The sequence below is a fragment of the Schistocerca serialis genome, chromosome 3 (assembly GCF_023864345.2).
Source record: "Schistocerca serialis cubense isolate TAMUIC-IGC-003099 chromosome 3, iqSchSeri2.2, whole genome shotgun sequence".
Classification (NCBI taxonomy): Eukaryota; Metazoa; Arthropoda; class Insecta; order Orthoptera; family Acrididae; genus Schistocerca; species Schistocerca serialis.
This window is the reverse complement of record NC_064640.1, coordinates 630,300,231-630,323,816: the sequence shown is the minus strand read 5'-3', so window position 1 is coordinate 630,323,816 and position 23,586 is coordinate 630,300,231.

Here is a 23,586-nt window from a genome sequence, read left to right as displayed (position 1 = left end):
TAAAAGTGAAAAATCGATTCGTTTCAAGTGCTATAAATTTCAACAGATTTTCTGATAGAAATAGCCTGAAAAAGGATAGAACGTTTGAATCAGGCGCTAGTTGGCGATTATATCCTGAAGATGAGTCATCAAATTCATGAAATGCTGGACTGAAATCACGTTTTTGCCAATCAAATTTCTCATTCTCACTATGGAGTGGCCTTTTACGGTCGATTCGTCTTCATTTTCAGAATGTGAAGAAGAACTATCCTGGCGAGTTCTACTAGGTGAAGTACGTGGAGGTGCGTTACTGCGAGATTCTTCTGATGAATCTTCATCGTGACTACATTCATTGAAGATGCCACACTCACTGTCACTGTCACTCCCTGTCAGTATCTCTTTGTCAGTGCAACGACGCCGATCTGCCATTTGCCTGTGGAACTCAAAAGTGGCAGCACTCTAAACATCCTGATGAAACGGCAGACAGCTAAACGACACCACAGAAGCAGAATGCAGAAGATCACATGAACCAGCTAGCACGAATGTCGAACAGCAACTGCGAAATCCGTAGCAGAGTGTTTCCCAGATAGCAGGGTCAGCGGCACAGAACAATAAAGAGGGTACATCCGTCCCAGGGAGTGCACTGGACAAAAGAACTTGCGACGGGCAGGCATGCAGCCCTGAGCGGCTATTGACGTCCGCAGGCCCACAGGCAGTGGAACCGGCTACGGTATAAGCCAGGCCGCGCGCCGAATGCCGTCTGCAGGGCCCACGGGAAAGCCCACTACAGCGGCAAACAATGTCCGCAGGCCCCGCGGCAAGGTGGAGCGCCGCGGCATATCGCACGTCTGCACTACTCAAAGGGTTAATTAATTTGCCTCGACGGGCAATGGATCCACGACATTGAATGCGGATGCACAAAGACGTCCGATCTCCTGTGGGAATATCTCTCAGTGACATGGAGGACATGGACGGGGAATGCGGGTAATTGGCGCTACGTAGGGATGTGGGTCGGCAGAGATGCATGCAGAGATAGTCCGCGCAGTTGTGATATACACCGCGCGTGGGTTGACGCAACTGCGTAGTAAGCAGGAGATCCCGGTTTCGGTAGCAGTACGGCACATATTTTCACTCATTGCCCCAGATGCTGCACAAAGTCCTAACGCAGTGGATATCAACAATTTCTTTCCTTTCTCCGCCACAACAACAACGTCCACGCACCACCTCCGTGCATTCCACAGTTCATGAACAAGAAGAGGAACGGAAAGAGTGGTATGCTCACGTTGGCACTCATTGTGCTACACATAAAGTGCAGTGTACTGTGAAACTTTCTTAATTCTTGTCAACGGCCGGAAATGGTGTTATCTGCCTCGCTCAGAAGTTATTCCCGATTAGTAGGCCGTAGTTGCTAGTGTTTGAAGATTTAGTTTCTGCCCTCACAAAGTATTACGAGGATCAGATACAGGCTCGTGCAGCTCGTTGCAAGTTCTTTCGATTGCGGAAAAAGCCAGAACAGACATGCCGTCAGTGTTCCTCAGAACTTCTGGGTTTGACATGACAGTCTCACTTTCAATGTTGCTGTAGACACTACTATAGTGGCGCAATGATTCGTGCTGCAATTATGTACAATGTGCCACACAGTAGGATTCGTGAAGAAATTCACAAACATTCTTATCCTACATTGAAACATGTGTTACAAATTATTGAGCATCGGGATTTGTGTGACAGTGCCGTATGAAACTCTGGGGTAGCTCCCATATTCAGTGTAACGCAAAGTGACAAACAACTACGGCCTTGCGAACGACCACCACGCGCAAACAAGCCATCGCGCCATGGCCAGAGTAAACAAGTTTTAAGGAGTCAGTGTGCTGTGAAATCATGTCCCTACAGGTTTTCCACGCTTAAAAGACAACATTGCTCTTCGCGTAACATGACTTGCTTTGCTGGTGGAAAGCCAGGTCACGTACAATTTTTGTGCTTGCAACAGAAAAAGAACTCAGCCCATTTTCGCTTTCGTAAATGCGGAGCACCTTCTCAATCAGTGAATGTAGTTTTTCCAGACCACCTACCGGTACTAGTAATCACAGCATTCAGCAAGTGCCATCAACCCCCCACCCCCCTCTAGTGCCGTACAACGACAGTCACACAAACTGTTTGTGGCTTCAGTCATTGCCAGGCGCTGTGTGCAGCTTCAGTTCAAATGGCTCTGAGCACTGAGGACATCACACACAGCCATGCCCCAGCTTCAGTTAGACAGCAACGCATCCGTTACGTTTCTTAATCTTGCTGCTTATGAACAGTTGGGCTCGCCACTGTTGACAAAATTTGGCAAGCAAATTACTATGTATAATGATCAGGACATCCAGTGCTTGGTACATGTAGTTGCTTGCAGGTTTCCAGTCTCACACCAGGAAAGTGATATATGCCATTTTCTGTTCAGGAGATTGTGAAACGATTTTTGCGTCACATTCCTTTGATTTTGGTGGTCTTCGTATTCATGACAATGTACTTTCTGTTTCTGCTTTCAGCACAAAAGGCAGTGTTACTCAACTGAGCGCAGTGTTACCTGATTTATTTTCTGAAGGACTTGGCACAGCAAATAATTTCTTGGCACACTTTACATTTGAGGACATTGCGTAAAGTAAGTGTTTTCGGGTACATCGCGTTCCTCATCCACTTAGAGACAAAGCTGCAAGTGAACTGAAAGATTTCCAAGACAATGGTGGCATTACTCCTTTCCAAGCTAGTCAATGGGCTTCTCCATTAGTTATCTTACCAAAGCCTTCTGGAACACTTCGTCTTTGTGTTTCTTTTAAATCTAGTGTGAATACACAAAAAATAATGACACTTATCGGTTGCCTTACCGTGAGTTTTTGACAGACAGGTTTGGTGCAGGCCGCTATTTATCAAAAACTGAATTACGCGATGTGTATTTACCAATTCCGCTAGATGAGGAGTCTCAGAAAGTGTCTGCAGTCAACATACATTTAGGGTTGTTCAAATTTTTGCTCTTACTCTTTGGCAGCCCTTCCATGCCTGCCATATTCCAGCGCTAGTTAGAACAGCTTACTGCAAAAATTTCCTTCAGTTCAAATTACTTGGACGATATTGTGGTGTCAGAATGCACATGGGACGAACGTATCAGTAACCATCGTACACCTTATAAGTGTCCGCCCCCGGTAGCTGAGTGGCAGTCTGCCGCCGGCAGTGCTGCGAGACGGTCGCGCGCCAGAGCGCCGCGGGCGAGGCGCGCACCGTGTGTTTGTGTTTACTTCGGCCGCTGTAAGTGCCGTTTTCCTTCTAGACCACAATGGCGCACCACTGTCGGAAGGAGACATTACATTTCAACTTTTGTTCCGACTTAGCCCGACCCATGGCCCTGGAGGTAGAACGATTTATTCGCTATGAAATACCACCAACGGATCCAACTGGTATCCAATTGTCCATAGTTAGCAGTACTGTATACGTCAAAATGATGAACGACGCGGTGTGAGACAAGGTGCTTCAAGAGGCAAAACGTAGACAGCACTTCTGTCATATCGACGGTAACGTCGAACCCGTTACCGTCGATCACGCAGGTCTCGGTACACGAACTATAAGGATCTTCGAACTGCCGTTCGAACTACCTGCAGACGTCGTCATCGCGGCGCTCCGTCCCTATGGTTACGTTCTGGAACATGTCGCCGAACGCTGGGTACAATTTCAAACCTATTCCGTTTTAAACGGTGACAGACAGGTCCGCATCGAGTTGCAGAAACACGTGCCTTCCTATCTACGTATCGGAGGCTGCCGTGCCATTATAACGTATGGCGTCCAGCCTCGCACCTGTTCCGGTTGCGAAAAAGAAGGTCATCTACGGTCTGAATGCATTGAACGACGTGTCGCGCAGCTCCCGCTGTCGGAAGCGTCTGTCACACCCATGATGATCGCCCTTCAGGTCACTTACGCAGCGGCTCTTGCCACGTCTACAGTTTCGTCCAGTCCGTCGTCCGGTTCCGGTCCCTCCGATCGGCAAGTCCCACCGCCCCATTCACATACGGACGGTGCAGACGTCCCACCTGACAACCTTGCCGCCGAACAGGCTCCCGCACCGGACCCTGAGGAGACCAGTACTTCTTCACAACACCTGTTTGACAGTTTCATTGTACCCACCGACACCTTTGAACCAGGTCGACGCTCCTCCTTCCCGTCATCCGACATTGAGGAACATGTGTGCAAACAACACTCACCACGTTGGCGCAAACGCCGCCGCCGTTCACCCACGGGCTCTCAAAGCGTCGGCACCCAAGACCACGAAGACGACACCCAACCAGCCGACATTTCCACGCAGAGGTCGGCTTATAGATTTCACGATGAACAAGACGTTTCGCAAGACGAGACCACCATGGAGGTTGCCACTCACAATGAAACGCTCGGTGCGCAGATTGAGACGCCTGTCTCCCTGCCGACAGCTCCAGATCTCTCTCACAACGATGCAATTCCAATGGACATTGGACACACCCACGGCACAGGAGCATGGGCCGACGACGTTGAGGAAGGTATGCCCCCTCATCCGGATGCGCTGCTTCCCCCAGACGAGGCTGCCTATTAACATCAAAAGTGAAGCACTGTAGCAAATAGAACGGGACTTTCTGTCGGTGCCCTCCTCATACTTCCCTTGGTGATGGTAGATGCGCGTCCACCACCACTGAAACAAACTTACCGGTTCGCCACACTGAACATCGACATGATCGGCATTGCACCCAAGCTGCAGTCCCTATGTGACATGCTTCCAGCCTCTGAAGTCGACGTCGCCCATCTTCAGGAAGTACGCGTTGCCACACTACCATTGGTCTACGGCTACGACTCATACACGTCCACATGTGATCAGTCAGGGTGTGGAGTGGCTTTCTACATACGCGAAGGAATACCACTCAATTACACGACAATCGTTCCCTCTGATAGGGGCATGGCTGTTACCATCTTCGACACGCGCATCATCAATATCTACGCTCCGTCTGGCTCCACGAACCGTTGGCAGCGATCCACTTTCTTCGGACATGACGTGGCGCCCTTGTTTTCTGGGCACTATAATGGCCTTATCATGGGAGGCGATTGCAACTGCGCCCTCCATCCGTAGGACCAAATGCCTGGCTATTCGCCATGCTCGGTGCTGCTCACCTTAATCGAAGATTTTCATCTAGTTTAGGGGAAAATTCATGGCAATACCCCCGGTTTTACCCATTATACAACACATTATGCGAGCAGCCAGGGCCGGTTTTATGTCTCTGCCCACCTTGGCAACGAAATCTCCCAAGCAGAACGATGGCCCCTTTCATTTTCGGACCATTGCATCGTCATTTGCTCCCTGGCTTTTCCACCGCAGTCAGTATGGAGCAGCAGAGGTTGCTGGAAGATTAATACCTCCCTCCTTAATGATCCACACTGCCAACAATGTATTGCCACTATAAGGGCGTCTTGCGAAAGACGCCTCTCGCAGTACACATCACGTTCCATTGGTGGCTCAAATGTGCCAAACCTGCGATCAGGAAGATCTTCATGCGATGTGGCAAGGAAGCAGAAAAATGGCATCGAGACACCACAAATTTTCACTACGCCGTCCTCCGTGAGCTCTATGAGCTCCCTCCATTACCTGAAACCCATAGGGAACGACAGCGTACTAAAGGCTAGTCTCCTCTCTCTCCAACGTGCACGACTGTATGGTGTCATGGTGCGTTTCCGACAACAGGATCTCTTCCACGACGAAACGCCATCCACAATCCCTGCTGCATCCGACCATCGTCGCCGACGTCGACTTTTCGTGCCCAACATCACGACCTCCGACGGTGTTCACCACACAACACAGGCGGCAGTAATGTCTGTTTTTGCTGAACGTTATCGCCAATTTTATGACGACGAACCGATGGCAAGACTAGAAGAGGTGGTAGATGCGATCAACAAGGGGGCCAAGAACAAATCACCAAAACCGGATGGTCTCCCATGGAGTTTTACCGGCGTTCACCACGTTAATGCTTCCTCGCTGGACAGAAATGATTCAGGAACTCTTTACTCTGTCCTTTCCAATTCCACCTGAATTCGTCACTGGCATTCTTCTACCTGTGGTTAAGCCGAAGGGAGGCTCTCATGTCTCTGCATATCGCCCCCTTACATTTATGAATGCAGACTGTAAAATCCATGCAAGCCTCTTGGCAGCGCGCATACGCACAGACTTACCTACGGTCCTTTCACCGGAGCGGACTGCACGTTGTTGTGGGGCCACCTTATCAACAGGCTAGGAGAATGCCGTGACCTCATCGCGCTGGCGGCAGTTTATCGCCTTCGTGCAGCGCTGGTATCCATCGATTTCACGAGTGCCTTTGATCGCGTTCGACACCTATTCCTCCTCATGGTGGCTACACTTATGAGTTTCCCATTACTCTTTGTAGATGCCATTTGCCGGTTTCTACCTCCAACGGTCTCGATGATACAAATCAATGGGAGGCTTGTAGGACCAACTCCTACACGCCGCTCTGTGCGTCAATGATGTCCTATGTCTACTTTACTATATGCCATTGCAATTGAGCCCCTAATCACTGGTTTTACCTCTAGACTGCAGGGTCTCACTTTATGTGACTGCACCTTCCACTACAGGGCTTATACCGAAGACCCCCTCTTTTTCACCTGCTCCTCCACGGAACTCAATGACGCCATCCAATTGATCCACCAGTACGGACGTCTTTCAGGTAGCATTCTTAATGTCCGAAAATCGACTATGATGCACGTTGGGCGCGTTCTCCCGGTTATAGTGCCGACCCCACTCCCAGTTAGTACCACCATTCGTTACTTGGGTATCGTATTTACGATCTCTACACACCCGACAGTAGCCCTCGCTTACCGGTGGCTTTTGCAGTCGATTCGGCACCATGTCCGTTGTCAAGTGCACCGTATCTAAAACCAACTTCAACGTGTTTCCTATGTCAACACGTATGTCGCCCCTAAACTGGTACACGCCGCCCAGATCCTCCCAGTGCCATTACTCCAGCCGCATCCAATCAGCCTTTCGATATTTCGTGTCAGCAGGGTCACTTTTCAAAGTCCGCTACAACACTCTAACACTGCCTCCCGCAAAAGGTGGCCTCGGACTCGTCATCGTGCAGGCACGATCTTCTGCACTCTTCGTCCATACTATGTTGCGGCACTAGTGGTGCCGGTCCCGTTCTTATATATCGTTCGACTAGCTTCTCTCGATCCACCAATCAATTTGGCACCTATTTCTCCATTATTGTACCATGTCACCAATTGTTTCATAGAACTCAGCTACGTTCGGGCCGATCTTCCAGTCACCCGTCCTCTCTGTACGAAAGACTATTATCGTTTCTTTATGCTGTCCAACCTTGTGACCCCATGGTGCTACAGCACCCTGACATTAACTGGCGAACGGTTTGGGGGTGTATGCATGCACACTTTTGACCGTCGTCTGTGTATGCACTCCTGTATGTCTTAGTCTATGGCAAATTCCCGACTAATAGTCGACTTTATCACATAGGACTGGCCACCTCCTCACTCTGCCCTGACTGTCAGCTCGAAGACACCGACGAGCACCGGCTTACGTGCCCCCTGAAACGAAACATTTGGCTCCTTCTCCAACGAATCGTGGGCTTTTACCTCCGTGATCCGCCAACGATGGTAACCCCAGATTTCTTGTTGTTGCCCCAGACATTTCACTACCCTCTTGCTAAGCACCATACACTCATCTGGTTTCGAGGACAGGCTTCAGAATACCTGTTTCAGAGTGGTCAGCGTACAGTCCTCGACTACTGGTACAACGCCCTCACCTGAAAACCATCTTACCCACAAACTTTTGCTGGTTATCTCCGCAGCGTCTTCCTTGACTCCCCTCAAAGTTGGGGCGTACCATGCCTACCTGACTCATGCTGCAACACCCTTATGAAAGTTCTCATGCATCGACAAATAAAAAAAAAAGACAATGTCTTATATTTTGTTGTATTTAATGTTCTTTGTAATGTTGATGCATTAAGTTGTTCTGAAAGCGGTGCTTATATTGAAGACAATAAAAGCGGGTTAGAAGCTGTGAGCTATCTGGGGAAGTTAACCTTGCATTACTGAGTAACTGTTTCACCAGGTATCCAGTCTAGCGTACCAAATTCCCAACCAGACTAACATTAATTATAATCGTTTAATAGTCATCTTACGACAACCGGTGATATATATATATGAATGCAGTGTTGTATGCAGTCTCCCAATCTTGGCTCCATATTTGATGTGTTCCGTAAGATTACAAACTCACATTTTCACAATCCTAAATAACGCTCCAGTTTAGTTATGAATGAAGTTTACTGATTTATTTCTTTTTATTTAAATTCTCTATACATACAGGGTGAGTCACCTAACGTTACCGCTGGATATATTTCGTAAACCACATCAAATACTGACGAATCGATTCCACAGACCGAACGTGAGGAGAGGGGCTAGTGTAATTGGTTAATACAAACCATAACAAAATGTTTGAGTATCACTCCTCCGCTGTTCGATCGTGTGTATCGGAGAGCACTGAATTACGTAGGGATCCAAAGGGAATGGTGATGGACCTTAGGTACAGGAGAGACTGGAACAGCACATTACGTCCACATGCTACCACCTTTTTATTGGTCTTTTTCACTGACGCACATGTACATTACCATGAGGGGTGAAGTTTTCCGTTTTCAATTACGGAGTGGAATAGAGTGTGTCCCGACATGTCAGGCCAATAGATGTTCAATGTGGTGGCCATCATTTGCTGCACACAATTGCAATCTCTGGCGTAATGAATGTCGTACACGCCGCAGTACATCTGGTGTAATGTCGCAGCAGGCTGCCACAATACGTTGTTTCATATCCTCTGGGGTTGTAAGCACATCACGGTACACATTCTCCTTTAACATACCCCACAGAAAGAAGTCCAGAGGTGTAATATCAGGAGAACGGGCTGGCCAATTTATGCGTCCTCCACGTCCTATAAACGCCCGTCGAACGTGTACCTCACCCCTCATGGTAATGTACATGTGCGTCAGTGAAAAAGACCAATAAAAAGGTGTTAGCATGTGGACGTAATCTGCTGTTCCAGTCTCTTCTGTACCTAAGGTCCATCACCGTTCCATTTGGATCCCTACGTAATTCGGTGCTCTCCGATACACACGATCGAACAGCGGAGGAGTGGTACTCAAGCGTCAACTTTAGGTTACAATATCTCCAGATGTAATTAACATTTTACAATGTAACAAACGGCACTTATTACGTATTTGTTTATATGTTCAGATTTGCTAACAAAACTAACGGGGTTCCATTTAAAGAAAACGTAGGTTTTTTTATGGTTTGTATTAACCAATTACACTAGCCCCTATCCTCACGTTCGGTCTATGGAATCGATTCGTCAGTATTTGATGTGGTTTACGAAATATATCCAGCGGTAATGTTAGGTGACTCACCCTGTAAATATATATATATAAAGAGAATTTAAATACTCTCTGTGAAATCTTCCCAAAAAGAATAGCTGAGGGCTACTTTGATGATCACACCACATGCTTCACGTGGTTTACACAAAGACTGTAACTCCACAATAATTTTGGTAATTAAAATAAATTACATCGAAACCCAATTTAAAAAAGAAAAACCTCGAACTGGTTACTATCATCTTACTATTAACCTGATGGGTCAAACAATTGTATAAGCACGTGGTACTGGTCTCACAAAGTACACCCCAAGTGGGTTGAACAAAAAGAAAAGTAGCTATATTGAAAAGTATTGTCAAGACGAGACGTTATAATCTCACGCACATTCGCATTTAAGATTGATGATCTTAGCTAGAGTTACGGATCATCAACATGTGCTTCCACTTTACTCACAAAGTAGTGACAAAGCAACTACTGGAAGATATTCTTAACTTCGCACTCGAATTACACTGCGTTACAATTTAAGATAACATAAGATATTTTAGATTGAAACGTCCCCTTAGAAAAATTTATACAAGACTGTGTTTAACCTGACACACAATATTTTGTTAGCGCAACGCAATCTGACGTTCAAAATTCCCTACAAAAGAATGGCCCTGACTAACATTAAACTATACCTTTCACAAATCACTTACCTCACAAAAATCTTCGCTGCTCAAGCTACTGCAATACAGCGAGCGCCACTACTACCAGCTACATAAAAGATTCAAACTATGGAAGGCACTAACTACTGATAGGGATAGTTAGCAAATGAAAGATATTAATAGAGAACAAACAATGTATTTACCTTGATATCATCATATATAAATATAGCAGTTCATGACAAATTTCAAAACTCCGCCATCTCTCTCCCCACATCCACCACTGCTGGCAGCTCACCTCCAACTGCGCAACGCTACGCGCTGTTCACATCCAGCTGCCGCTGCCCAACACTACAATGGCGAGTATTACAACAATGCAAAGCAGCCACAGACTGCACACAGCACAGCCAGTGATTTTCATACAGAGGTGGCGTTACCAATAAAAAAACCTAAACAGCCTACTTACATAGCCCCCATGCTCCCCACAAAAAATTTTACAAATTGGGTTGGGCAGTGGCCAATACAGATTTGAAAAAATTTTTCATAATTACAATAACAAAGATATCAAATGCACACACTTATTGATACAATGTTGGTCAAAAGCTAAAATTTTGTCACAGTCCATAAAGACAGTCCTGATTCATCACAGTAAAATTACAGTGTTTTTCTTTTTTTTGAAAGTCTGAGCAGTAAAAGAAAATGCACACGGAAGTAGTGGATTTCCACACAGTCTTCAAGAAGTAGTGTTGTCCTTCAAACGGAAAGACAGTACTGACTCTTGACATGCTGACTGGTAATGGGCCACAATGGAGCAAACCCACAGGAGAGTCATTCGAAGTTTTGAAGAATATTGGTTGGTAGGTCATCACAGAGCAGACCCACTGTATCCTGGTAGAGATTACGGTATTGGTGGGCCACCAGAGGTGCAGACCCACTGCAGTCCTTGTAGAAATAATGGTATTGGTGGGTCATCAGAGGTGCAGACCCACTGTAGTCCTTGTAGAGATGGCCAGCAGCCATCTGTTGCGATTGTGCAGGTGCACATTCACCATCGATGAGTCTTGCGGAGAATATAGCAAGTCCATAAACCACCACTTGTGCACTCACAAAGTGTTTGAAATTGTCCTTAGAACCAGCAATGCTGTTATCCAGTCCCTTGCTGAATTATTATCACACGTGCAAACACTATCAGTCCCTACTTCTCACATATTGTCCATATACTATGACCAACGGAAATGTGTGCAGTGAAATGAATGCTTACAAGTTACTTAGTTTGATAAACTCTTGTCAATTACAATTTTATAACATGAGAATACAATAACAAAGGTACAGAATACATCATTAAAGAACATAACAATACAGATAACATTTGTAGTACAGGCTTTACAAAGGAATAGAAATAAACATATACATCAGTGTTACAGGAATTATGACATGAGTACATACATAAAAGATCACAATAACTTTTGAAACGTCAACTTCACACATGAGCATTAAACAGAACAGAATTAATAATGTCTAACATCTTTACAAAGTAAATAACATATTATTAATGCCAATTATATTCGAGGATAACAGTATTCCTCATCATAGTGAATGTAGCTTAATATTAAAAGAAGAAAAAATTCTATGAAACTACACAGAGACAGGAAGAAAACAAATACACAAGGGTACATAAACATATAGAGGGATGACACAAAAGGAAAGGACAGGGTTTGTTTTACTGCAGTATTTTGCATGGAGATCTCCCTTTGTTCATCATTATTCCCAATTGTACTATCTAAGCCTGCTGTCTGTATTCTGTTCATATTTCTTTCAAAATAATTTTTCTCCACTGTACAATACTTTTTTTTTTGGCAAAACCATTTTCTTATATCTTCTCAATGCATTGCTTCCAATTCATCATAGTTAGTTTCTTATATTGTCTACCCCCTCTAAAGCTAACTTAAAACTACTGAGCTCAGATGCTAAACTAAGGGACGAGGCAATGCAGCAGCACATAAAACAATTAATATAAACAGCAATGGAAAAAAAATGGAAAATCGCAAAGCAAGCTACAGTAAATCTAAATTACCAAGCAATTCAACATTACAACTAATATGAGGCAATGCGCAGCAAACAAAAAAATAAATCTGGCTTAGCAGAGTAACACAAATTAAAGTTCAGTAGCACTATGCCTGGCAAACAGCAGCTTATATCTAAACATGACATAGCTCAAGCAGAAAAAATAGTACACTAAAGATAACAATGCAGATAAGGGAAATGTATAATCACATCTTAATGTCTAAGTAATTAAAGTGGTGCACCACAACAACTTATTGTAAAAGAAATATTACCATGTACTTGAAAAGAATATTATGTATGCAGTTGCTGTTACTAGTCCCTTCTTATTGTTCTTTCCTTTCCAAGTGCTCCTTTTTCGAAGAATGTGCATCAGAAAATACTTATTTAATAAATCTGTTGACAGAAAGTGTTCACATTAGCAAATGCATCTAAGTTTATTTTATAAAACTAATGCTGTAACAAAGCTGGAAAACAGGTATCAAATGAAATAAGCAATTGCGCAAACCAAAGCATAAAAACATCATTTAATAGCTATGTGGCATTTCGTAAGTCAGTAGCTCTCAACTCTCGTAGAAAGACACTTGTCATTATCTGGTTTGCAGATGTAAGAATATTTCCCATCAGTTTATAAGCATTTCAGTAAGTAGCAGAAAGTAGGCCCTCCACAATATAATCATATGTTTCCAAGTAATGAGCGTGTCTTATTTGCGATGCTTTCCACAAAGGAATGTCAATAGCGAGGACAATGGTCTCCCCTTTCTTTTTTTCTACCTGTGCTTCTGATGAGGAACTCACTAATGACTTGTTCTCCCGGCGTCTGACACAGCTGCGTGCCCACGACGTATTACGTGCAGGTGGTCACTTAACTTTCTTACGGAAATATTTACGACAGCAGTTTCCGCTACTGTGACAGTCTCATATACAAAATTTCACGGGTCGAGAATTTGCGTTGCAAATGTGTAGAAACAAAACCCTATGAATATAACAGTGTCCAAAAAAATTTTCGCCGGCATTGTGATACATTCACGCATTTACACACATTTCGTAACTCTTAAAGTACGATTTTTGGTTTCCAACAACCTTTTCCACAAATCAGAGTCCCTAAACACTACTCATTATTCCTTACCTCATTATACATATACATATTCGTCGACACTTCTTCAATATTTCATCATGAGAAATACGTAGCATAATAAACATTCCTCAACAACATAATACACATCGTCATCATAATAATATCATAACATCTTAGTCAACTCTCAAAATCGTCGTAGCTTCCTCCAATAAATTCAAAACCCAAAAAAAATTCTCTGCTCGTGTCAATAATGTCATCTGCCTCAAACGTACTTTAAAATCATGCTCCATTACCAAATATATCATTCAAAGCTCTCATAGTATCACAATGGTTCCGAAAAAATATGAACAGTTTACAAAGTACAGACAAAATACAGTTTCATAAGTGTGAAGTTACCCAACTGTGTATTGCGTAAACATGTGTCACTGATGTAGTAAAAAAATGTTTGTCTCTCTCAGTTAAATGATCAGATAGCTGTGTAATTTGTGTGTTAGAGAAATATGGTACCGATGTGTAAAGTTGTATAAGCAAATACCATATTAGCTAGGGTTCCTTGTGGTTGCCACACACATGGTACACAAAGTAAGCGTGTATCCCCCTGAGGATTAATGTAATTATACCCTCAGGTGTTACAGATTACAGCAATGGAATGAAATGTATCATGGAAAACTTTCTTTGTAATTCAAAAATCTTTAAAAATAAATGTTTTAAGTACAAAATTAATCACTGAAATGCGTGTCCTGTAGCGCTAAATGTGCATCTTGTTGTAAGATAATCTCTGTGGAAGTGTCGTAGTTATTTTCCTCCGAAAGCTAAGTTCTGCAGAAGCCAATGTACTTAACTCATGATAAACAAAAGTGAAATGCTTTGCGTAGAGATATCTTAGTTACTACGCTTATTACCGTGATGAAGAAAGTACTGTGCTGCAACGTATTGTTGTGCTACAGAAAAGGCTGTCTCCTTGTAGCTATACCACAAAGTTACTACTAAAACATGTTTTACTTTCCAGAAGAATTCAGAAAAATTGTGCAGATATAAACAGATACACCGCAAAAGCAACATTGTAAATTGTCACTCATTAGTAGCGTCGTGATATAATCTTGTATCTGTCAAAGAAACCAAATGCTAAGTCATCATTAATTCCACAGAAAGTACTTTAAATCCAGAATGTATTTTCAAGTAAACCAAAATGTTGCATTAAAATCTCAATAACAGTACTGGTAAATGTTCTAATCATGCAACTAACAAGCAAGAATGTACACACACAATTACACTGTGTCGTCTGTTCGCAATAACAATGCATTCGTAATTTCTGTTTAAATAAGTTGTCTTGGTTCTTGACTGGATATTTAACTTCAAACATTGTTGCATGGTAACAGTTTCTGAAGCATACTAGTAACGTGAAGTGAAACGTTTTATGGCAAAGACAAAGTTAAAAAGCAGATTATCTTTCAATAAACGGTTTTACATGTGAAATGTGGTGTAAACCTTTACTCTTCCTAGTACGCAGAGTTTCAACTTCAACGCAATTATCATGCGGTATACGTCGTTAAACAATACTGGAATTTTTCTTAAGGTTAGCGTCTATGTCATTTTTCTCTGAACCAGCTGGCGCAAGCGGATGCCTGCGGTGCGAGTCATTGTCTGTTCCTTTGTTGGCGCGCGTCGTTATTGGGATTAGGAGACCTAGCTTCTACAAATTCACGTTGTCGAAAGTGCTCTGCTCTGTTTGAATCCCGCCAGTTCTGATGAAGTTCAGGTCTGTCGTTATGATTATCTCGTCTGTCGTCATGTCGGTAGATTTCATAGTTTCTTTCTTGTCGGTCACATGGTGGAGAATTTCTCCCTGAATCGTAACTGCGCGCTGGTCCGTTGCATCTAAAGTTATTCTGTCTCCCTTGATAGTATTTATTTTGGTTCCCATATTGTCTGTTTCTCTTATTGTCTCTGTGATAGTCATTACCACGGAGAGGTGATCTTTCCCTGTAGTTATTACTACTCTGCCAACGGTTGTCATACGGGTGGTGTCTGTTTTGGTCACGATTTGTGTTGTGAGAATAGCCTTGTCGTGTCAAGTTATTACTTCTTTCATCGCGGAATTGCGACGGATGTGACCTGTAATTGTTGTGTTCCTGGTTTCGCGTTCCGCGATTGTCAGTGTCAATTTCTAAATCTTGTAAGAGTCCCTGAAATGCTTCAATGTCGTCTTTGCAACGTCCTGCCAAAATAATATGTCGTAAATGTTCAGGCAATTTGATTAAGCAAATGCGGATAGTTCTGAGGGGCTGTATAAGTTTGTCAGGTACTGATTCTTGTGCAACATGTCTTCAAAATATTTGGCAATACTGGAAAATTCAGATTGTTCAAAGTGTTTCATCATCATGATGCTATGTTTCACTCGGTCTTGTGTAGCTTGAGACCAATATGCTGAGCGGAAGGCATGGTAAAACTCTCCTTCACTGTGGCAATCGTGAATTACCGATCGCATTCTTACAGCTGGTTCATTCTCCAAGTAGCCACACATAAATTCTAATCTGTGTTCTAATGACCAGTTGGGAGGAAAACAATGCGAGAATTGATGGAGCCATGCTTGTGGATGAATGTCGTTGCCAGAATTCTTAAATGTTTTGAATTTATGTGTAGTAATGAACAGCTTATAGTCAAAATCATCATGTCGGCGAGTCGCATATCGGTCATTGTTAGGTCGTGTCAGCCGTTCCATCTCAAAATTCGGTGCACATTGCCAATTTCTTTCATAACTTCCGAAATGCCCTGTGTTATTATTTTGTGGTTGTTCCGTATTTCTGTGTACCTCTTCCCGTATTGGGGCGCGAGTATCGTCTGAAATACGTAATTCCTGTATTACCTGTGTCAGCTGATCTTGTACTTCTCGGATTTCTCTTTTGTACTGTGTATTGATTTGATTTTGATTCTGTTTGAATTTTCTAATTTGTTCATACTCTTCTGTGTCAGTGAAGGCTACAGGTCTTGTGTCATTCAGATCATCATCTACCTTTGTAGATGAGTTAGTGACCTGATCCGAAAGTTCAGCTACTTTCTCCAATAGTGAACACATTTCCTCAGTGTGTTTTTCTGAACCAAGTTTCAGAGTGTCCATTTGTGTTGAAATTGAATCTACTGTGTCCTTTAAGTTTTCCTGAGTTATTGCAAGTTGCGTAACCGAATCGGTAGATGCAACTGAGTCAATTTTAGCCCACAAGGTCTCATGATTTTCATGAACAATGGTTTGCAGTTCTTTTATGGCTGCTTCATGATCCTGTAAAGCATTTTCATGCCGCGAAAAAATAGGTTGAAAATGCTCACAAATTTGTGTTTTTACGTCATTACAGACTTTTTGACATTTCGATTCTATGTTATGTAACTCAGTAGTTAAATCTTTACGTGTTTGTTCAAGCGTGGTGTGAAGATTTTGTTCCATTGCGTCTAACTGTTGCTGTGTTTGTCTCTGGTGTTGTTCCATTGTGTCTAACTTTTGGAGCTTTTGCTGTGTTTGTCCCATTTGTTGTATTAATTGTAATAACAATGCATTGGTGTGTGAAACATGTTCCTCAGTGCTTTTCGGCAGTGAATTTGCACCGGCAACATTCACATTTTGACAAGCGGAAAATGTGTCTTGACTCATTTGAGAAAACGGTGAGAACCCAAAACCTGAGTCTACAGTATTTGCAATATTGTGTTCTGTCATTCCCGATTCCCGAGGCGAGCTGTTGCCGACCGATCGATCGATAATGCTTCCCTGTTCACTACCTGTTTCACTGTCTACACCATTATTTGACGCCCGCTCCATTTCCCTATGCACAGTTACCAAATTACTACTTTGAACATTAGTAAATTCATTACTCGGCGGCGCTGATAAGCTACGCTCATCGTCACTATTATTTCTCAGTTTACTTTGGAGCCTACTGTTACGTTTTTCACATGCCATTATTGCCACAATATTTCACACGATAACACAGAAAAGCACAATTTGAAGAGCAAAAATAAGAGAACACATTAACATAGCACTGAAAATAATATCTAGTTAATTGCAGCTGCGAAGTACTTGGTGCAAATCTACATGCATGCCACAACTGTTTTACTGTACAACAATGAAAGTCTGCAACTACAAAGGAGATTTTCTCTACAATTACACGCTAGCAATAAACAAAATCTACACTAATTACACAAACTACAACAAAAAATCAGAAGATTCCAGTGAGATAACCTGGCAGGGTCGCCATATGAAACGTCCCCTTAGAAAAATTTATACAAGACTGTGCTTAACCTGACACACAATATTTTGTTAGCGCAACGCAATCTGACTTTCAAAATTCCCTACAAAAGAATGGCCCTGACTAACATTAAACTATACCTTTCACAAATCACTTACCTCACAAAAATCTTCGCTGCTCAAGCTACTGCATACAGCGAGCGCCACTACTGCCAGCTAAATAAAAGATTCAAACTATGGAAGGCACTAACTACTGATAGGGATAGTTAGCAAATGAAAGATATTAATAGAGAACAAACAATGTATTTACCTTGATATCATCATATATAAATATAGCAGTTCATGACAAATTTCAAAACTCCGCCATCTCTCTCCCCACATCCACCACTGCTGGCGGCTCACCTCCAACTGCGCAACGCTACGCGCTGTTCACATCCAGCTGCCGCTGCCCAACACTACAATGGCGAGTATTACAACAATGCAAAGCAGCCACAGACTGCACACAGCACAGCCAGTGATTTTCATACAGAGGTGGCGTTACCAATAAAAAAACCTAAACAGCCTACTTACAAGATCTAAACCTGAAATAAAGGTGATTAAATTTTCAGTTAGGCTGAACTTAAGAAATCCATTGTCTAACAGACTTAGCAGAAAGGTGCTTTGCCGGAGATCTTACCACTTCAGACGCTCGCCGCGGACAGACTGCCGTGTGCCCCTCCTGAGGGTGCCTCACAGAGACAAATGGAAGTGACCAGAGAGGCAGGGTCCTATACCAACATGACAAGGGACGGACAGGACCATACCAAGAATAGAAATCTCTTTGCTTTTAGAAAGCATAGCTACCTGTTCCAACATTGGTCCTACTGTTCTCTAGCAGACAGGCTTGTCTCCTACCATAAAGCATGCAACTAGAAATACATTTGCTCATTCATCCTTTCACATAGAAGGGAAGGGGGATGACAGTATCTTATCATATACACTATATAAAAGAAAGCACTTGTAGGTTCCATATGAGACTGTGTGACACGAATTACATATAAACTGTGTTTTAAAGTGTAGTAGTGTGACAGATCGTTCTTGTTTATGTGTAAAAGTAACACGTTCCACTGCTCAGTCTCCTTCCAGAGTCAGAAGCACCACGGTAAATTAGAAGTGGAATTTATGCCGTAAATGACAACAGATTTAAGAAATTAACATGAAAGGAATCCAACAGAGACCTTACATCTTCTAATATTTTTGTTAAACCAACCATTGTTTGTATATTTTTAAGTTGTACCTTGAAGAACTGTTGCATTGTGTATATACATGTACTGTTAGTTTGTTCAATAAAGAGTATTGCATCTAGAAAAAAAAGACAGAATGTGTTATATTTTGTTGTATTTAATGTTTTATAATATTATTGTTCAAGTAACAATCATTTGTATATGTTTAAATTGTACCTTGAAGAACTGTTCCATTGTGTATATATATATATATATATATATATATATATATATATGTACTGTTAGTTTGTTCATAAAGATTATTGCATAAAAAAGAAAGTGGTCAGTGGTCAGCGCAACAGAATCTCAATACTAATAGCCTGGGTTTGATTCCCGGCTTGGCTCGAGATTTTCTGGGACTTGGTGTCGTGTTGTCCTAATCATCATCATTTCATCCCCATCGACGCGCAAGTCGCCGAAGTGGCGTCAAATCGAAAGACTTGGACCCGGCGAAAGGTCTACACGACGGGAGGCCTAGTCACACGACATTTATTCATTTTACCTTTTCAAGTACTTTCAGCGGCAGGTTTGAAGTATCGCCTTGACAAATGTGCCTTTTTTCAGACTGAAATTCAATACTAAGGCCATTTTCTTAATTGCAGATGTGTTCATCCCCTTCAATCACATTTTATGGCGTTCTGGGACCTCCCCGACCCACGGAACGTGACGGAATTGGAGTCATTTCTCCGTAAGTTGACTTAATAGATCGGGTTTATACCAAACGCAGCCCAGATCGCGCCTCCGTTGCATCGTTTGCTCAGAGAGAATGTGCCATTTGTTTGGACCAAAGAGTGTCAGAATGCATTCCAGAAACTTAAAAATGCCTGGTTCAGTTACTGATGCCTTGTTCATTTTCATCCCACACGAAGCCTGTGGGTTTGCAGTGGACGCTTCTTCGTATGGAATCGAAGCTCTGCTCTCCCAAAAATTTGCTTCAAGGACAGGCCGATTGCTTTATCTCCAAAGTTATTGACCAAGACTCAATGTAACTATTCCCACTTCGAGAAGAAGCACTCGCTGTTATCTAAGACATGACAAAGTTTCACCATTATCTGTTTCATCGGAAGTCATACCTAGTGCCGTACCGTAATATACCCCTGTCTTCGTTTCATCCATCCCAAAACCTGTTCCACCACGCACGGCTCAGTAGCTGCAACGTTGGGCAATGTTATTTTCAATCAGTAAAAAATACTGTACGCGTCCACATAGAAGCATGCAAGTGCTGACGCCCTTTCTCGCCTTCCTGTTTGTCATATTCTGAATTCGATGCTACTGCCACATCTTATAGTCAGATCGATGCGCAGAACACTGCACTCCTACAGACTTTTTCTCTGCACTATAGGAAAACTGCACAAGTCACAGAAGCAGATCCTGACTTGAGCCTCAGAATTCATTTGTGCGCCGATATTTTACTTGTCGACATAGCCGCTCCGTCCATCGCGGTATGTTTTTATTGCAAAACGACCCCGGACATTCACGTGAGCTTGCTCCTAAGGTGTTGCAAAAAGATGTGTTGCTATTGCTCCACCGAGGACATTGGGGAACTGTACACACGAAACAGTTAGCCCTTCGATACTGTACTTGGGTAATCTGTTCAAATGTTCAAATATGTTTGAATTCATCGGTCCCTAAACTTACACACTACTTAAACTAACTTATGCTAAGTACAACACACACACACATGCCCGAGGGAGGACTCGAACCTCCGGCGGGAGGGGCCGCGCAGTCCGTGACATGACGCCTCAAACCGGGCTTCCACTCCGCGCGGCACTTGGCCAAGCAAGGACGCCCACATTGAACAGATGATGTCACAGTATCGCGCTTGGGCTGTGAATCTGTCGGTCCCACCGCAAATGTTTTCAGCTTGGGTGAAGTCTCAATTGGCTTAGCAACGAGTGCATATTGACTTTGCTGGTCTCTTTTGGAACATGCGTTGGCTTCTCATGATGGACTCTTTTAGCAAATATCTGTATGCAGTGCCCATGAACTCGACTGCTTCTCATAGTACCATTCAGGTTTTGTCATCTATGTTTTGCTTGGAAGGTTTCCCTGAAGTGTTAATTATAGACAACGGACCATAGCTTACGGCTCAGGACTTCGAATAGTTTCGTATCAGTGCTCCGTTTCATCCCCAGTCGAACATTGAAGCTAAACAATTTGTGCCTACGTTCAAGCAACAGATGAAGAAACAACATACCTCTCACACAAGCACTGCTGTTGTTCCTCTCAACGCACCGTTCCCAGCCCAGCGACGGTCCGTCGCCGGCGGGGCTACTACAGGGCCGTTGCCGCCGCCAGCTGCTCCAGTTGCTGCACCAACCACAGCCCACGGCGCCTCCTACGATTCGCAAGTATCGCTTATGCGCATAATGGAACTATTCTTTTCAGTGTTTTTGGTCGCATCAGGCTCTGGGAGAGAGGAACGATCCTTCGAATTTTTTGAGTTTACACGAATTTCATTCAAGGTCCTTCTGGGTTGCTGTGCCGCCATCAGAACCAGATTCGCCTTTGTCGATTGCGTGATTTCTTCGCAGATTTTCTCTCCCCAGATTCGCATCCTACCGGGATCTTGCGGCCGATGCGGCCACCCTCGGGGGCCACTTCAGCATCGCCTGTGGAACCGATGGAGTTGGTCCCATCGTCTTCTCCGCCGCAGCAGCTGAACCACGTCCCGAGGTCCGCCGTGGACCCGGCACCGTCGTTGTCGTCGTCGTCATCGTTGTCGCCACCACCGCAACCTCGTCGTCGTTGCCGCCCTCTCCGTTTTTCGTCGGACCCGCTCAGGAAAAGGTTGGGCGTCTTACCGGGAGTTTTGCGACTATACAGGGTGATTGAAAAAGAATACCACAACTTTAGGAATTTAAAACTCTGCAACGACAAAAGGCAGAGCTAAGCACTATCTGTCGGCGAATTAAGGGAGATATAAAGTTTCATTTAGTTGTACATTTGTTCGCCATTTCAGCCAATAAAGTTTTTGGTCCCTTTTTCTTCGAAGGTGCTACTGTAACTGGACTACAGTATCTGGAGATGTTAGAGAATTGGCTGTTCCCTCAGCTCGAACAAGAAGCACAACAATTCATATTTCAGCAGGATGGAGCGCCTCCACATTGGCACTTATCTGTCCGTAACTACCTGAACGTCAACTACCCGAGGCGATGGATCGGCCGCCAGGCAGCCCGTGACAGAGCACTTCATCACTGGCCTCCAAGAAGCCCTGATCTTACCCCCTGCGATTTTTTCTTATGGGGGTATGTTAAGGATATGGTGTTTCGGCCACCTCTCCCAGCCACCATTGATGATTTGAAACGAGAAATAACAGCAGCTATCCAAACTGTTACGCCTGATATGCTACAGAGAGTGTGGAACGAGTTGGAGTATCGGGTTGATATTGCTCGTGTGTCTGGAGGGGGCCATATTGAACATCTCTGAACTTGTTTTTGAGTGAAAAAAACCTTTTTAAATACTCTTTGTAATGATGTATAACAGAAGGTTATATTATGTTTCTTTCATTAAATACACATTTTTAAAGTTGTGGTATTCTTTTTTAATCACCCTGTATAAGTATTTAAAGCTGCAATATTATTACTCCTTATTAAAAGTAAGAAGTAGCAAATAAGTATCACATTCTGTACATACAAAATTTCGTATTGTGAAATTACAAACTCTCTTAGTAACAATGTTTCAGGTCATTTGTAAACGGCAGCAAGTAAATAAATAACAAATTTTCCGACGGACGTTCCCCTCGGCGCACAGGACGGATGTCGGGGCGATGCTGGAAGCTCGGTGTCGTTCCCAGTTGTGGTTCCCGTCTCCTAACGTCACGCAAGTTCCAGCCTCCGCGCTCGTCCCCCTCCCCCACCCACATTAATAAGATGGCTCCCTGCACGACAATTGAGCGGCAGCGGCAATTTGGGGGAGAGGAATGTGCACTCCTATAGTATCGACTGCACACCGACCAGTGCAGCGCTGCGAAACGGCATCAAGAAGGCGCTGACCTACGTGCCAATGGAAAGAGCGGGCAGCGCAACTCCTCCAGGAAGACTGTGTTCTGAGCCCTCCGTCATCGCTAATTTAACAAGCTGCCCATCGCTTGTTGGCCCCTTCCGTCGCAGACTTCTAGACCATGACTACTGGGTAAGAAGAAGACATTACTTAGCCTGCGTTCTGCGAGTAGTAACAGAGTAAAGTATTTGTATGTAGGAAGCACAGGAAGTTAAGTATTGTCTCAGAAATGAAGTTTTCTGTTAACTAGTGGTTTGTACAGATGATGTTTAATTCATGCCACCGGCTATCGCAGCTTCTCTCCTTCCTTCTTTGTGTCGGTTCTGATTCCCACAGTAGCCGACACAACATAGAGTATTCAGTGTTTCTTTACAACAGGCAACTCTCCGTACAAATAGCGTATAGATATCTGCAGAGGGCTCAAATGAGATCTCCATAAATCAAATAAACAGAGGATAATATAAAGATATTGGTGATATATTTGAGAAGCATTCGTGAAAGAGACACAGAGTTAGGAGCACTACGGAAATGGGAACATAATGCTCTTCACAATGAATCAGCAAAAATTAGAAATTCTTAGAAATGAGATATTAGATGTAAACCTTGTTTTTTAACGAATGAGACAGGCTCCTTGAAATGGGAAGTGGTGTATTTGCAGCAGCCAAAATTGATCTTCACTTTACTCTGGAATGACGTAAGTACGCATTTGAAATCGTCTGAGCGTTAGTAACAATCACAAATGAGTTAAGCAGACTAGAGAAACATTCTGCCACCTTCTAGACTCTAGTGTGAAAGTAACTGACAATTCAAGAGAAAACTTGTGCTTTTTAAATTTTAGGTCCCCATGTTGGATCACACCTCTATCACGCCATAGCTGATTGGGAAAATTACAACTGCATAAATG